Source organism: Aegilops tauschii, chromosome 4, assembly GCF_002575655.3.
Source record: "Aegilops tauschii subsp. strangulata cultivar AL8/78 chromosome 4, Aet v6.0, whole genome shotgun sequence".
Classification (NCBI taxonomy): Eukaryota; Viridiplantae; Streptophyta; class Magnoliopsida; order Poales; family Poaceae; genus Aegilops; species Aegilops tauschii.
This window is the reverse complement of record NC_053038.3, coordinates 528,155,201-528,171,121: the sequence shown is the minus strand read 5'-3', so window position 1 is coordinate 528,171,121 and position 15,921 is coordinate 528,155,201. Positions and strand designations below refer to the sequence as shown.

Here is a 15,921-nt window from a genome sequence, read left to right as displayed (position 1 = left end):
TCCCTGATCTCCTCCGGGACTCCGAACAACCTTCGGTACATCAAAACACATAAACTCGTAATACTGATCGTCACCGAACGTTAAGCATGCGGACCCTACGGGTTCGAGAACTATGTAGACATGACCGAGACTCATCTCCGGTTAACAACCAACAGCGGAATCTGGATGCTCATATTGGCTCCTACATATTCTAAGATCTTTATCGGTCAAACCGCATAACAACATACGTTGTTCCCTTTGTCATCGGTATGTTACTTGCCCGAGATTCGATCGTCGGTATCTCAATACCTAGTTCAATCTTGTTACCGGCAAGTCTCTTTACTCGTTCCGTAATGCATCGTCCTGCAACTAACTCATTAGTCACATTGCTTGCAAGACTTATAGTGATGTGCGTTACCGAGAGGGCCCAGAGATACCTCTCCGACAATCGGAGTGACAAATCCTAATCTCGATCTATGCGAACCCAACAAACACCTTCGGAGACACCTGTAGAGCAGCTTTATAATCATCTAGTTACGTTGTGACGTTTGATAGCACACAAGGTGTTCCTCCGGTATTCGGGAGTTGCATAATCTCATAGTCATAGGAACATGTATAAGTCATGAAGAAAGCAATAGCAACATACTAAACAATCAAGTGCTAAGCTAACGGAATGGGTCAAGTCAATCACATCATTCTCTAATGATGTGATCCCGTTAATCAAATCATAACTCATGTCTATGGCTAGGAAACTTAGCCATCTTTGATTCAACGAGCTAGTCAAGTAGAGGCATACTAGTGACACTCTGTTTGTCTATGTATTCACACATGTACTAAGTTTCCGGTTAATACAATTCTAGCATGAATAATAAACATTTATCATGATATAAGGAAATATAAATAACAACTTTATTATTGCCTCTAGGGCATATTTCCTTCAGTTTTGCCGATTTGTTTTTCCAAGCATGTTTGAATCATACGTTGGTAAGTGGCCCCAGCGTTTTTTAGTCCGAAGGGCATATTGTTGAAGCAGAAAGGGTCATACAGGGTGATGAACGCTGTTGCAGCCTGATCCGATTCCTTCATTTTAATTTGATGGTATCCGGAATAGGCGTCTCGGAAACACAATGAATCGTGTCCTGCAGTTGCATCAATGATCTGGTCAATGCGAGGCAACGGGAAAGGATCTTTAGGGCAAGCCTTGTTGAGGTCTTTGAAATCGACACAAAGGCGCTAGGATTTGTCCTTCTTTGGTACCATGACCAACTAGGCTAACCAATACGGATGTTTGATTTCCTTGATGAACCCGACTTCTAGCAGTTTGGCTAGCTCTTCTCCCATGGCTTGACGCTTGGGTTCGGAAAATCTCCGCGGTGTCCACTTCACGGGTTTGAACCCCTTGATTATGTTCAGGCTATGTTCGGCCAGCCTGCGTGGGATGCCCGGCATATCTGAAGGGTGCCAGGCAAAAATATCCCAATTTTCACGCAAGAATGTGCGTAAGGGGGCATCTACTGCCGGATCCAGATGTGCTCCGATAGACGTTGTCTTGTTGGGGTCCGTCGGGTGCACTTGAAATTTGACTATTTCCTCTGCTGGCTTAAAAGAGGTGGATTTAGGTCTCTTATCGAGGATCATATCGTCCTTGTCCACCGTGGACCGTAGGGCGGTTAGTTCTTCAACCGCTAGGGCTTCGGATAACGCCTTGAGGGCCAAGGGTGTGGTTTTATTTTGGAGGCGGAGTGCTTTGTCCGGGTCACTCGAGATTGTGATGTTTTCGTTGGGCCCAGGCATTTTAAGCTTCATATACCCGTAATGGGGTATAGCCTGGAAACGTGAGAAGGCGTCCCGTCCGAGGATGACGTGATACCCACTGTTGAAGGGGACCACATGAAAGAGCAACTCTTTGGACCTGTAGTTTTTGGGCGTGCCGAATACCACATCCAATTTAATTCTCCCAGAGCATCGTGCTTCTCGACTGGGGATGATGCCTCGAAAGGTGGTGTTGCTTTACCCGATGCGTGTTCTATCAATCTGTTTGTCGAGCGTATCTTCATAGATAAGGTTAAGCCCACTGCCACCGTCCATGAGCACTTTGGTAAGTCGGAAACCGTCCACAATGGGGTTTAAGACTAGGGCGGTAGGTGCTCGGACTAACCAAGCCTTTGGTTCGTCTTTGGTGGTGAAGGTTATTGCCGCGTCATTCCAGGGGCTCAGTGCGGTAACTTGGTGGACTTCGGTGAGGTCGTGGAGTGCCCTTTTTCCCCGATTATTTGAAGAAAAGGTCTCGAAGACCGTGAGGACATTAAAATCGTTCCTCTCCGAAGAGTGTTTCTCTGGAGTAATGGTGGCGAGGATGGCCTCTCCACTCTTTGCTACCTGCCGGAGCACCGAACATGCTCGAAGGCTATGGGTTGGGTTTGTGCTCGGAGTTGCATGTATCGGACATGGCTTGTCAAGGAGTTCATCAAGAATGGACCTATGTCCCGTAAAGGGTTTATTCTTTCTGTTGACAGACTGATGATCGGATGTGCCGCTAGGGTGCATTCGCTTAGTCTGGGCCGCACACTGCTTAAAGGCAGCAGGTTCCAGCTGAGTTTGCTGGGCCTTCCATGTGCTTTCCATCGTGCAGTACTTTTGCACTACATGTGACAGTTCCGTGAAGCTCTGTATATGATGGCGGTCGAGGGCGTTCAGTAATCCCTCGTCGGTACAATTGTGATGGAAGACCGAAACTGCATCTTTGTCGCAGCAATCTTCGATCTTGCTTTAACAAGTAGGAACCTGGCCCAAAAGTGATGGACCGTTTCCTGAGGTTGCTGCCGTATATACATCAGGTCGTATATGTCTGGAGGCCCTGAGTTGCTTGGAGAGTATTGATTGTGGTGGGTGGGTGGGTCAAAATTTGAATCCCGACCCACATCGGTGCTTGGAGCTTGGAAAATCTCCGAAGTGACCAGTTCGGATCCGGGGAGATCCAGATGCCCCCCTCCCGATCCTGTATCCGAGCCAGAGTTCGGGGGACTTGGAGTCCCGCCTGAAGAGAGAGTATCCGGCTCGAGTGGTTCGGAGACCCGAACATATTTGGTTCTCAACATAGGGGGAGAAGTGTCCTCAGCTCGTTCCTCAACGACTGCTACCAGGTGGGTGATCGGCGGGCGATGAATCTCCCTCTGGTCAGGCTTAAGCCCGATCCGACCATAGTCTGTTGAAACCCCCAGGGCGGCGATGCGGTCTAGCAGCTCGTTTAAGGATGAGACGTCTGCTGGATCCATCTTTTCGGAGTATTCGAGACCGATGCGAAGACGGTGTTCGGCGGTCATAAGGGGTGCTGTAGGCTTGAAGGCCGTACGGGCGCCTACGATGAAACTGCCGAGCTGGCGGGTCCGCCCAGAAGTCAGGCTCCTTCCAGAGGTAATGTTGTCATTGATGACTAGGCGAGCCATAGATCGCTTTATCGGGACTACACAACAGAGCTCTCAATGAAAGCACCAATGTCAGTGTCAAAACCGGCAAATATCAGGTAGGGGGGCCCAAGCTGTGTGTCTAAGGATCGATGGTAACAATGGACAAAGGGACACAATGTTTACCCAGGTTTGGGCCCTCTTAAAGGAGGTAAAACCCTACGTCCTGCTTGGTTGTATTCGATGAGTATAGGGGTTACAAGAGTTGATCTACCTCGAGATCGTAATGGCTAAACCCTAGCTTCTCTAGCCTATGAATATTATGATCATAGCCTCTACGGACTAAACCCTCCGGTTTATATACACACCGTAGGGGCCTAGGGTTTGTACAAAGTCGGTTCACAAGGGAAGGAAACAATACATCCGGACTCTAATCTTGCCGTCCACGCACACAGGAGTCCTACCCGAACACGGAGTGATGGCCCTAAGCTTTATCCTCACGGCCCATTCAGTCCGACCCGCATCCATGAGCCGTACACCTGAGGACCCCCGAAACCAGGACTCCCTCAACTACAACATGGGGTACTATCTTGTCGATGGTATCTATCCTCAGTGGACGGCGTTTGTGAAGACCATATCCGAGACGCGTGGCAATAAACAGAGACACTTTGCAACAATGCATGAAGCGGCTAGGAAGGAGGTGGAGAGGGCATTTGGTGTGCTTCAAGCTCGTTGGGGAATTGTGCGAAACACTGCAATGATGTGGGAATCGGAAACTTTGTGGCAGCTGATGACATGTTGTGTTATTCTGCACAATATGGTTGTCGAGGATGATGGTGTTGCCCAAACCCATGATTTCGAAGCACCCGGAGAACAAGTTAAAATCCCGGAAGATCATGATGCGACTCAGCTTATGCACTTTCTGCAGATGGGGGTATATATAGGCTCATTTGTAGTCCCGGTTGGTGTCTAAAACCGGGACTGGAGACAGACCTTTAGTCCCGGTTAGAGACACCAACCGAGATTAAAGGGCGTCGCTCCTGGCACAACCCATTTAGTCCTGGTTGGTGTCTCCAACCGGCACTAAGGGTCCCAATCGAACCGGAACTGGTGCCTGCCGAGCCCCGTCCGGCGTCCTAGCCGCTCGAACCGGGACTAATAACAGGACCGGGACTATTGCTCCTATCCTGCTAGAACCAAAGCCCTGTTTTCTACTAGTGCCCCACACCCCAGAAGCTACATATAGAAGTTTGTCATTAGAAGCATTAAGAATAGTAGGGATGGCAGACTCACCATGCTAATCTTTGTTAGCTGCTCTCTCTCTCTCTCTCTCTCTCTCTCTCTCTCTCTCTCTCTCTCTCTCTCTCTCTGGCAGGGCTTCACTATTCTGGTCTTCTTTCCCCTTCAATCTTCCACATCTCCTGAGCAGCTCAAAATCCTTGACTTCCTCGAGCTCTCCTCTCTTAGCTTTTTCAATTTTTATCTCAAAGAACTCCTGGCTAACTATGTAGTCCACCAAGATCGACCCCCTCTCGTTCTTTTTGTTCCATATCTTCCTCCTCGGTTCCCTTACCCACCTCATCTTCCTCATTTTCATTTTACTCTCCCATATCTTCCTCTATCTCCTCATCCAGCACCTTGTTGTCAGTTTGTGATCCCACCAAATCAGGCTTATCCATAGCAGGCATCAACCTCAAATTCTGCTGCAGTAACCGATGTTGTCCCTTAAATTCTTTTTCCAAACTAATTTCCATTATTTCCATCTCTTTTCGTTTTCCTCTTCCAAAACCAACTGAGCTACTTCTATGGAAGCATGTTCCTCAGGCAGACGCAGTTTGATGAGTAAGATAGCCCCCCCCCCCTAATCATGTGAATTTTCACTTTCTTTCCCGCGGCTACAATCTCCAGAATTCTTTTTCTGTAACTCAATTGTTTTCACCACACTTTCAATTTCCTGCAGAGACAAACTACCTAGAGTTATATTAGTTCTATATTGCTCAGAGGTTCTGCTTATTCATTCCTAGTAACTCAGGCTCCTTCGCATCCCTTGTATCTTCTAGATTAATGTAATCAAACACCTTTCTTTTGTTACCATCATCTTTATACCACCCTTGCTCAGCCATTGATTCTACTTTGAAATCAATATCATATAACATGAGTTCTTTGGTAGTAATCTCAGTTCTAGAGGATATTTTGCTCAGATCTCTTATTCCACACTTTATCCTTATCTTCTTTGTCGTGTAACGTCTCCACATCCACCTCCACCACATGTCCTAGAGATGAGCCAGTTTCACATGCTCCAAGAAAATGCCTCATGGTGTCAGGTACCCCTGTCATATGCATCCCATACAAAAGTTGCACGGTTTAATGGCATAACATCGACACACATGGCTCCGGCATCCTCACTACCAAGTGTGTCGCCGAGAAGTATGCCGTCAGGCAGTCCTTTCGACCCCATTGTAGCAGCCTCTACCGAGCAATAGTCAGTGCATGGAGCCATGGCAGTGCACGGCTCATCGGGATAAGAAGTGAGGAGGAGAGCGATAATGACACCCAAAACAAATTCACGGCCCAAAAAAGAGCACTGACATGGCAAGTGGGATACTAGAAAAGCGGTGACATGTCAGTGGGTTTTCCCTCCTTTCTGGTTTTGGACGATTCGTGTTCAGTATCAGATCATGAGGGACCAAATGTATGTAGCCGAAAAAAGGATACCCAGATCGGTCTTGGGGCTTGACTTGAGGGATGGGCCTTGCACGCTGGTGCCTTGTTCACCATGGGCCTTGAGGCCATGGTTTCCGGCGTGGGCTGGCACAGAGTCCAGAGTCGAGACGCTTTGGCTTCGGCTCCGGCTCCGGCTCCGGCTCCGGCCGGCGGCTCTACGACCCGTACCAGGACCTCAACATTCCCACCGCCTACAAGAACCTCTACCACCTCCCCCGAGTTCCTCTTCCAGGAGGAGGCCCTCCTCCAGTGCCGCTCCTGGGGAGAGAACCTCACCTACTACACCGGGGTCGGCTACCTCTCCGGCGCAGTCGCGGGAGCCGCCGTCGGCCTACGCGAGGCCGCACACGCCGCCGAGCGCGGCGACACCGCCAAGATCCGCGCCAACCGCCTCCTCAACTCGTGCGGCTCCGCCGGACGCCGCGTCGGCAACAGGCTGGGCGTCATCGGCCTCCTCTACGCCGGCATGGTCACCGCCAGGGACGGCCAGGACGACTGGATCAACAGCCTAGTCGCCGGCCTCGGCACCGGCGCCCTCTTCAGGGCCGCCCAGGGCCCCAGGTCTGCCGCCGTCGGAGGGGTCCTCGCCATGGCCGCCAAGCAGGCAGCCAAGAGATACGCGCCCGCCTTCTGATTGATTCATTGATTCCTCTCATCAATCGAATCAGAATCAGATAGCCTCTTCGTTTATCGCTCTCCCGGTTAATTATATTATAGTATTATTTAAGAAGAGGGTCATCTTCTCGACATTATTATGGTATTATTAACTACTCCCTCCGTTCCAAAATATAAGTCTTTTAAGAGATTCCAATAAGGGCTACATACGGAGCAAAATGAGTGAATCTACATTCTAAAATATGTTTATATACATCCGTATGTAGTTTCTTAGTGAAATCTCTAGAAAGACTTATATTTAGGAACGGAGGGAGTAAGTGTTATGCTATATGAAAACAACAACGATGCCATCGGTATCATCGGATCAGCAAATTTTTGACATGCCTTGTTGCAATGTAACATCATCTTCTTTCTTCATCACTACTACTACTTGGTTAGCGACCTAGATTGTCGTGGGTGTCAGACTCAATAATGTGTGTGTGTGTGGGGGGGGGGTGGGGGGGGGGGGGGGGGGGGTGGAGAGTCCAGGAAATCGTGGAATGTAATGTTCATTGCATGCTACTCCCTCTGTTTCTAAATACAAGTCTTTTTAGAGATTTCATTTTGCACCGTATGTAGCCCATATTGAAATCTCTAAAAAGACTTGTATTTAGAAATTATCGTGGTGCTTGCTATGCTTCATGTCTGATGAAATATTTTGCCGCAGAATGGCAGGTTAATTGGGTATTTCTCTTATCTTTCTGCTGATGTTATTGTTCTTGAATGCCACACTGCTATTTCAATTAACTAGACTTGATGAAAAAGTTGAGCTTTTTGCATTCTACTACTCACAGTGCATTCTACTTGTGTCCTTTTCTCATCTTTCTGCACATGTTATTGTTACGGAACGCTATACTTCTATTTTAAGTAACTAGAGTTGATGAGAAACTTGAGCCTTTTTGCATTCTGATAGTTTAACAACAATGCATTGCTAACTCGCAATGGAATGCTCTAACTTGAATACATTGCATCCTGCTATTGAAGAATGCATTTGGATCACCGTTATTTTTGCACTTTATCCGTTGATGATATTCTTGCCTATTTCTATCCTGGCAGCTTGCTAGTGGTGGCATATGCATCCTAGTGTACTACTTCTTCACATGTAGGACATTTTTGCAGATTGGTGTACATTGGCACTCTTCAGGTTTTATTTTAGTGTGTGTGTGTTCACTCAATTTAGGTCTGTATGCTGTCCATAATAAAATATCAAAAACATGTTATATTTATGAACGGAGGGAGTAGATGAATTGGGTATTTCTCTGATTTTTCTGCCAATTATATTGTTACGGAACGCTATACTGCTATTTTGAATAACTTCAGTTGATGAAAAAGCTGAGCTTTTTGCATGCTAGTATTGGCACTGTGCATTCTACTTGGGTGCCTTTCTGATCCTTCTGCATATGTTATTACTACAGAGTGCTGTACTGCTAATTCTGATGACTAGAGTTGATGAGAAACTACTTGAGCCTTTTTGCATTCTGATAATTTAACAACAATGCATTGCTACTCACAATGGAATGCTCTAGTGTTGTTTCGAATAACTTGAATTCATCAGAAAGTTCAACTTATTGCATTCTGCTATTGAACCATGCATCTCATAGTTATGCTTGCACTTATCCCTATATCCTTTATACAGTTATGATATTCTTGCCTATTCCATTCGACCTAGCTGGTGGGTGTCAGACTCAATAATATGTTTGTGTGCGTTTACATTATGCTGGAGAGTCCAGGACATTGTGGAATGTAATGTTCATTGTAGAGTAATTTCGCTAGGTTATCTTGGTGCTTCCTTGGCCTCTCTTGTGGTGAAATATTTGGCCGCAGAATGATAGGTGGTTAATTGGGCATTTCCCTCATCCTATTGCAGATGCTATTGTTACACAAGACTTGTTACTGCTATTATGAATAACTAGAGATGATGAAAAAGTTGGGCTTTTTGCATTCTATTCTAGGTCCTTTTTTGATCTTTCTGCACATGTTACCGTCACAGAATGCTCTACTGCTATTTCAAATAACTAGCGTTGATAAAAAAAGTTTGAGCTTTTTGCATTCTGGTATTGCACAATGCATTCTCCTTGGGTTCTTTTCTGATCCTTCTGTACATGTCATTGCTACAGAATGTTGTGCTGCTCATTCTGAGAAACTTGAGCTGTTTGCTTTTCGGTATTTTTATTTTAACAATGCGTTGCTACTCACACTAGGATGATGTACTGTTATTTGGAATAACTTGAATTCATCAGAAAGTTGAGCTTATTGCATTCTGCTATCGAACAATGCATTGCTACTCACACTAGGATGCTGTATTGTTATTTGGAATAACTTGAATTTGTCAGAAAGTTGAGCTTATTGCATTCTGCTATCGAACAATGCATTTGAATCATGGTTATATTTGCACTTGTCCATAGATTCTTAATTCGGTTAAGATATATTATCACCTCCGTCCCAAAAGGCTTGTCTCAGATTTATCTAGATACAGATGTATCTAGAGTTCTAGACACTAAAACAAGTAATTCGGGACGGAGGCCTATTTCGATCCTGGAAGCTTGCTAGTGGTGGCATATGCATCCTAGTGCATATTGGCCCTCTTCCAGATTTTATTGTTACTGGATTGGTGTACTGCTTTCAAGTAACTTGATGAAAAATTTGAGCCTTTTCCATTCACTTCTTTCTTCAGATGTTAGCACTGGTATTTTGTACCGCTGTTTCCGTTATTAGTGGGGCAAAACTGATCGTTTTGCATTATTGAGTTATTTTGCTTTTCTCCATACATTCTTTATATATATGATGATATTCTTGCCTATTTCAATCCTGGCATCTCACTAGTATCGGCATATGCATCCTGGTGTACAGGAATGCTATATTGCTATTTCATCAAATAACTTGATGAAAACTTGAGTTGTTTGCGTTCAGTATTGCACAGTGCACTCAGATGGATGTTATTATCACTGAAATGTTTGTGCTGCTGTTGTTGGAATATTAGGCAAGTTCATGATTAATTCCAGTAAATAATTCATGACTAGAAGAGATACTAACATGCAATAATCTAGCAAACTAGAAGAACAGCAAGGCATGCATAACAGCAGCAAACACGTAACAATAGCTGTAGAAACAGACATGAACAGAGGATGTTGGACGTACTGATCGTTAGCTATTATGGGTGCGACAATGTTGATGACGATGTTGGCGACGATCTGCTGCTGACGGCGATGAATACGACGATGAGTAGCACCGCCCGACTTGGACGGAAGACGACCTGTGATGACGAATTTGAGCAGTCGCGCACAGCGCTTCCCAAAAACCTAATTCGTCCTCTCCCGGTGCAGGATCGCAAAGACGAACGGTTCCGGAGACCTGCTCTCCCACGCGCCCATGCACGCCGGCGTTTGGGATGGAGTAGACTATGATGGCGGCGCAAGTTGTGAGATGAGGCAAAACCCTAGGTGTTTTTCGGTGTGTCTCTGGCCGCAGCCGGTAGCTGTATATATATTAGGACCAGAGGCGGTATTGTGTCGCGACCACAATCCCAAACCGACTCGGTTTCTAATTCGTATACTTACCGGACAAGAAATCAAAAACTTGTCTGCCAAGACATAAAAATAAAACGGCAAAAGGAAGCTGCGCTCCTGCAAGGAGACGGACCGGATTTCGGCGGACCATTCACGCGCATGTACGCCTCGCCTCGCCACGGCCAGGCGAGGCGAGCGAGCGCGCGCGTGTGGTTTTCCCTTTCTCTTCTCACACACCACTTAGAGTGGTGGAGAGAACCCACTATATAAAGAGGTCCAACTCTTCTTCAACTTCCAAGGTGGGACTAATCTTAGCACCACCACTTGCCATTTTACACATGGGCTTTGAGATTTCAGAAATTGCTATGGGCCTAGCCCATTAATTCTAACAATCCCCCATCAGATCTCAAATACCCATTTAGAGATTTGCCTTCTCTCACCACTTGTTTAATATACCAGTGTTTCAGCAGAGACTGTTAAGTTGAACTTCTGCCTAGAACTTTAAGCTACATCCATTCACAACTTGACAATGGACTATGCCTTGAATTGCTAGTTTTGTGTGAACAGGTTTCACTCAAAGTCTTAACCAGTACCTGACTGCCAGTAGGCTACCCCGCGGTTTGGAGCTTATACGTCATACTCCCTGGTCTCTTCGTGAGCTTACTAGAGATCACCCAAATCTCATAGACTGCGACGTTTACAGTCAGAACTCATATAGGTGTGTTCTTTCAAGACTGCTCTGTAGGACAGCATCTTTGCTAATTATAGCCAATAGAACCACATTAAGGCATGTTGCCAACCTGCCTTACAGATCTGAGCCTTACAGCTCTGAGAGTTTTGCATCTTCACTTGGAGACGATCATAAGTTATTACTCTCCTCAGTTAACCAATAGCTTGTTCTTCCCAGATCCTAATTCACGGGATCTCCGATCACAAAGGTTGGGTTACTACTATGGTGTAACATCTATGGGTCTCATACCCATCTCCCTCGATGCAATATCTATCACATTTCGTGATAGTCCCTTTGTAAAGGGATCTGCCAGGGTTTTGTCTGTTTGTATATATGTAACAGTTATTACTCCGGAGTTTCTCAACTTCCTGACAGACTTCAAACGTCTTTTCACGTGTCTTGATGACTTTGCATTATCTTTAGAATTGTTCACTTTAGCGATAACCGTTTGGTTATCACAATTCATAAGAATAGCCGGTACAGGTTTTTCAACAACCGGCAAGTCCATCAAGAGCTCACGCAGCCATTCTGCCTCAACAGTAGCTGTGTCCAAAGCAGTTAATTCTGCTTCCATAGTTGACCTCGTCAATATGGTTTGCTTGCAAGACCTCCATGACACTGCGCCACCACCATGAGTAAATACATACCCACTTGTTGCGTAAAGTACATCAACATCGGAGATCCAATTTGAATCACTATATCCTTCTAGCATAGCAGGATGCCCTGAATAAGTAATTCCGTAACTCATAGTACCTCTCAGATAGCGCAAGACCCTTTCTAGTGCATGCCAATGATCATCACCCGGGTTGGACATGAACCTACTCAGTTTGCTCACAGCAAAAGAGATATCTGGTCTTGTAGCGCTAGCTAAGTACATGAGTGAACCGACAATTTGAGAGTATCTTAATTGATCTCTCGTTTCTTTCTTGTTCTTTCTGAGTGTCACGCTGGGATCATAAGGTGTTGAAGAAGGCTTGCTATCCATAAAACCGAATCGGTTCAAGACCTTCTCAACATAGTGGGATTGCGTTAATGTAATCCCACTCTCATCCTTAATAAGTTTGATGTTTAGAATTACATCGGCTTCTCCCAGATCTTTCATGTCAAAACTTTTTGATAGAAAAGACTTGACCTCATTAATTGCATTAATGTTTGTACCAAAGATCAGTATGTCGTCCACATACAAACATAATATGACACTATTGCCCCCACCATGGCGATAGTAAACACACCTATCAGCCTCGTTAATGACAAATCCTGCAGAAGTCAGAGTTCTTTCAAACTTCTCATGCCATTGCTTAGGTGCCTGTTTCAGACCATACAAAGATTTTAACAACTTGCACACCTTTCTCTCTTCACCCTTTACCACAAACCCGTCAGGCTGATCCATATAGATCTCCTCTTCCAACTCTCCATTGAGAAAAGCTGTCTTTACATCCATTTGATGAATGATAAGACCATAAGAGGCAACCAAGGAAAGTAACACTCGAATGGTGGTCATTCTAGCAACGGGTGAATAGGTGTCAAAGTAATCTTCGCCTTCTTTCTGAGTGTAGCCCTTGGCCACTAGCCGCGCCTTGTACTTATCAATAGTACCATCAGGCTTTAGCTTCTTTTTGAACACCCACTTACAGCCCACAGGTTTACAACCATATGGTCTATCAGTTAGTTCCCAAGTTCCATTAGAAAGAATTGAGTCCATCTCATTATGAACAGCTTCTTTCCAATCATCTACATCCGGAGATGCATATGCTTCTGCAATCGTCTTGGGTGTGTCGTCCACAAGGTATACAATGAAATCATCACCAAAGGATTTTGCAATCCTTTGTCTCTTATTCCTTCTAGGAACTTCATTGTTATCCTTCTCAAGGACTTCCTCATGTGATTGTTCGAAATATTCATCAGTTGTACTAGATTCAGGAATTATCTCAGAAGAAAATCTAGCAATGCTATGCATATCTTTCATAGGAAATATGTTCTCAAAAAATGTTGCATCACGAGATTCCATTATAGTATCAACATGCATATCAGGTACTTCAGATTTTACCACTAAAAACCTATAAGCAATGATCCGTTGAGCATACCCTAGAAAGACACAATCCACTGTCTTTGGTCCAAGTTTGCGTTTCTTAGGAATAGGAATATTGACCTTTGCCAAACATCCCCAAGTGCGCAAATAAGAAAGTGATGGTTTTCTCCCAACCCACTCCTCATAAGGGGTTTTCTCTTTATTATTGTTGGGAACTCTATTCAGGACATGACATGAAGTCAATAGAGCCTCCCCCCACCATGCCTTAGATAAACCAGCAGTGTCTAACATGGCATTCACCAAGTCAGTCAATGTGCGGTTTTTCCTTTCGGCCACTCCATTTGATTGAGGTGAATAGGGAGGCGTCCTCTCATGAATAATACCATGTTCCTCACAAAATTCATCAAAAACTTTTGGAAAATACTCTCCACCACGATCGGACCTAAGACGCTTGATCTTTCTCTCTAGTTGATTTTCAACTTCAGCTTTATAGATTTTAAAGTAGTCTAATGCTTCATCTTTAGTTTGCAACAAATAAACATAGCAAAATCTAGTCGCATCATCAATCAAAGTCATGAAATATCTCTTTCCACCTTTTGTCAACACACCAGTCATCTCACAAAGATCAGAATGTATGAGTTCTAGAGGTGCCAAGTTTCTCTCCTCGGCAGCCTTATGAGGCTTTCGAGGTTGCTTAGATTGCACACAACTATGGCACTTAGAACCTTTGGCAACTGTGAAGTTCGGAATTAAACTCATGCTGGATAGCCGAGACATTAAACCAAAATTAATATGACATAAACAAGAGTGCCAAATACTCGCATCATCATTAACATTAGCACAAATTTGGTTTATTGACTTATTGCAAAAATCTGAAAGAGAAAAGCGGAACAAGCCTCCGCACTCATAGCCTTTTCCTATAAATTGTCCAAATCTTGACACGATTACTTTATTGGACTCTAAAACTACCTTAAATCCATCTCGACATAGAAGGGAGCCGCTAACTAGATTCTTGTTCATAGTAGGGACATGCTGCACGTTCCTTAGTTGCACGATCTTTCCCGAAGTAAACTTCAGATCCACCGTGCCAATGCCACTAACAGAAGCATGTGACCCATTCCCCATTAGGACGGAAGAATCCCTTGCGACCTGATAAGAAGTAAACAGGAAGATGTCAGCACACACATGAACGTTAGCACCCGAATCAATCTACCACGAAGATGATTGAAATACTGAAAGCACAATAGGTAAATTACCATACCCATCAGTATTGCTAGCGGTCACCATGTTGACAGTCTTGGAGCTTGTTTTCCCTCTGCGGTCTGCACGTTCAGGGCATTCCTTGGAAAAGTGTCCAGGCTTCCCACAGGCGTAGCACTCTAGCTCAGCCTTGTTGAACTTCTTCTTCTTGAAGGTAGTAGTCTTGGTAGGCTTGTTGAAAACAGGTTTGTTCTTCCCTTTGTTCTTGTTCTGTGGGTACCTCTGCACCATGTTAGCAGTAGGCTGAACCTCACCTCCTTTTTCAGTGGTATCTTTAGCCCGAGCTTTTTCTTCAACATCAAGAGATGCAATCAGATTTTCAACTGATATCTCCTGTCTCTTATGCTTCAGAGTTGTGGCGAAATTCCTCCATGAAGGAGGCAACTTTGCAATCATGCACCCAGCCACAAATTTGTCGGGTAGAACACATTTAAGGAGTTCAAGTTCCTTCACAATGCACTGTATCTCATGAGCTTGTTCAACCACAGAACGGTTATTCACCATCTTGTAGTCATGAAAACTCTCCATGATGTACAGTTCACTGCCTGCATCTGTTGCACCGAATTTTGCATTCAGTGCATCCCACAAATTTTTTTCGTCGTTTATGTGCATGTACACATCACACAGACGGTCAGCAAGAACACTCAGAATGCATCCCACAAACATAGTATTGGCTTCCTGGAATTTTCTCCGATCTTCGTCGGTCATTCCCTCTGGAGCACCAACACTAGCGTGGAAAACTTTCAGAGCAGTAAGCCAGAGCGTGGTCTTCACCTGCCACCTCTTAAAGTGCACACCGGTAAACTTATCCGGCCTCAGTGCATCAGCGAATCCAGCCATAGTGAACTCAGGAAATTGCCTATAATTAGGTTTTTGAATTGTTGGAATGTTAGGCAAGTTCATGATTAATTCCAGTAAATAATTCATGACTAGAAGAGATACTAGCATGCAATAATCTAGCAAACTAGAAGAACAGCAAGACATGCATAACAGCAGCAAACACGTAACAATAGCTGTAGAAACAGACATGAACAGAGGATGTTGGACGTACTGATCGTTAGCTATTATGGGTGCGACAATGTTGATGACGATGTTGGCGACGATCTGCTGCTGACGGCGATGAATACGACGATGAGTAGCACCGCCCGACTTGGACGGAAGACGACCCGTGATGACGAATTTGAGCAGTCGCGCACAGCGCTTCCCAAAAACCTAATTCGTCCTCTCCCGGTGCAGGATCGCAAAGACGAACGGTTCCGGAGACCTGCTCTCCCACGCGCCCATGCACGCCGGCGTTTGGGATGGAGTAGACTATGATGGCGGCGCAAGTTGTGAGATGAGGCAAAACCCTAGGTGTTTTTCGGTGTGTCTCTGGCCGCAGCCGGTAGCTGTATATATATTAGGACCAGAGGCGGTATTGTGTCGCGACCACAATCCCAAACCGACTCGGTTTCTAATTCGTATACTTACCGGACAAGAAATCAAAAACTTGTCTGCCAAGACATAAAAATAAAACGGCAAAAGGAAGCTGCGCTCCTGCAAGGAGACGGACCGGATTTCGGCGGACCATTCACGCGCATGTACGCCTCGCCTCGCCACGGCCAGGCGAGGCGAGCGAGCGCGCGCGTGTGGTTT

General features: G+C 45.2%; 1 pseudogene; it reads left to right on the top strand.

The window, feature by feature from the left end:
• The first annotated feature begins 5,662 nt into the window (after positions 1-5,662).
• Positions 5,663-7,142, top strand: LOC109780762 (mitochondrial import inner membrane translocase subunit TIM23-1-like; annotated as a pseudogene).
• The last annotated feature ends 8,779 nt before the right edge of the window (positions 7,143-15,921 follow it).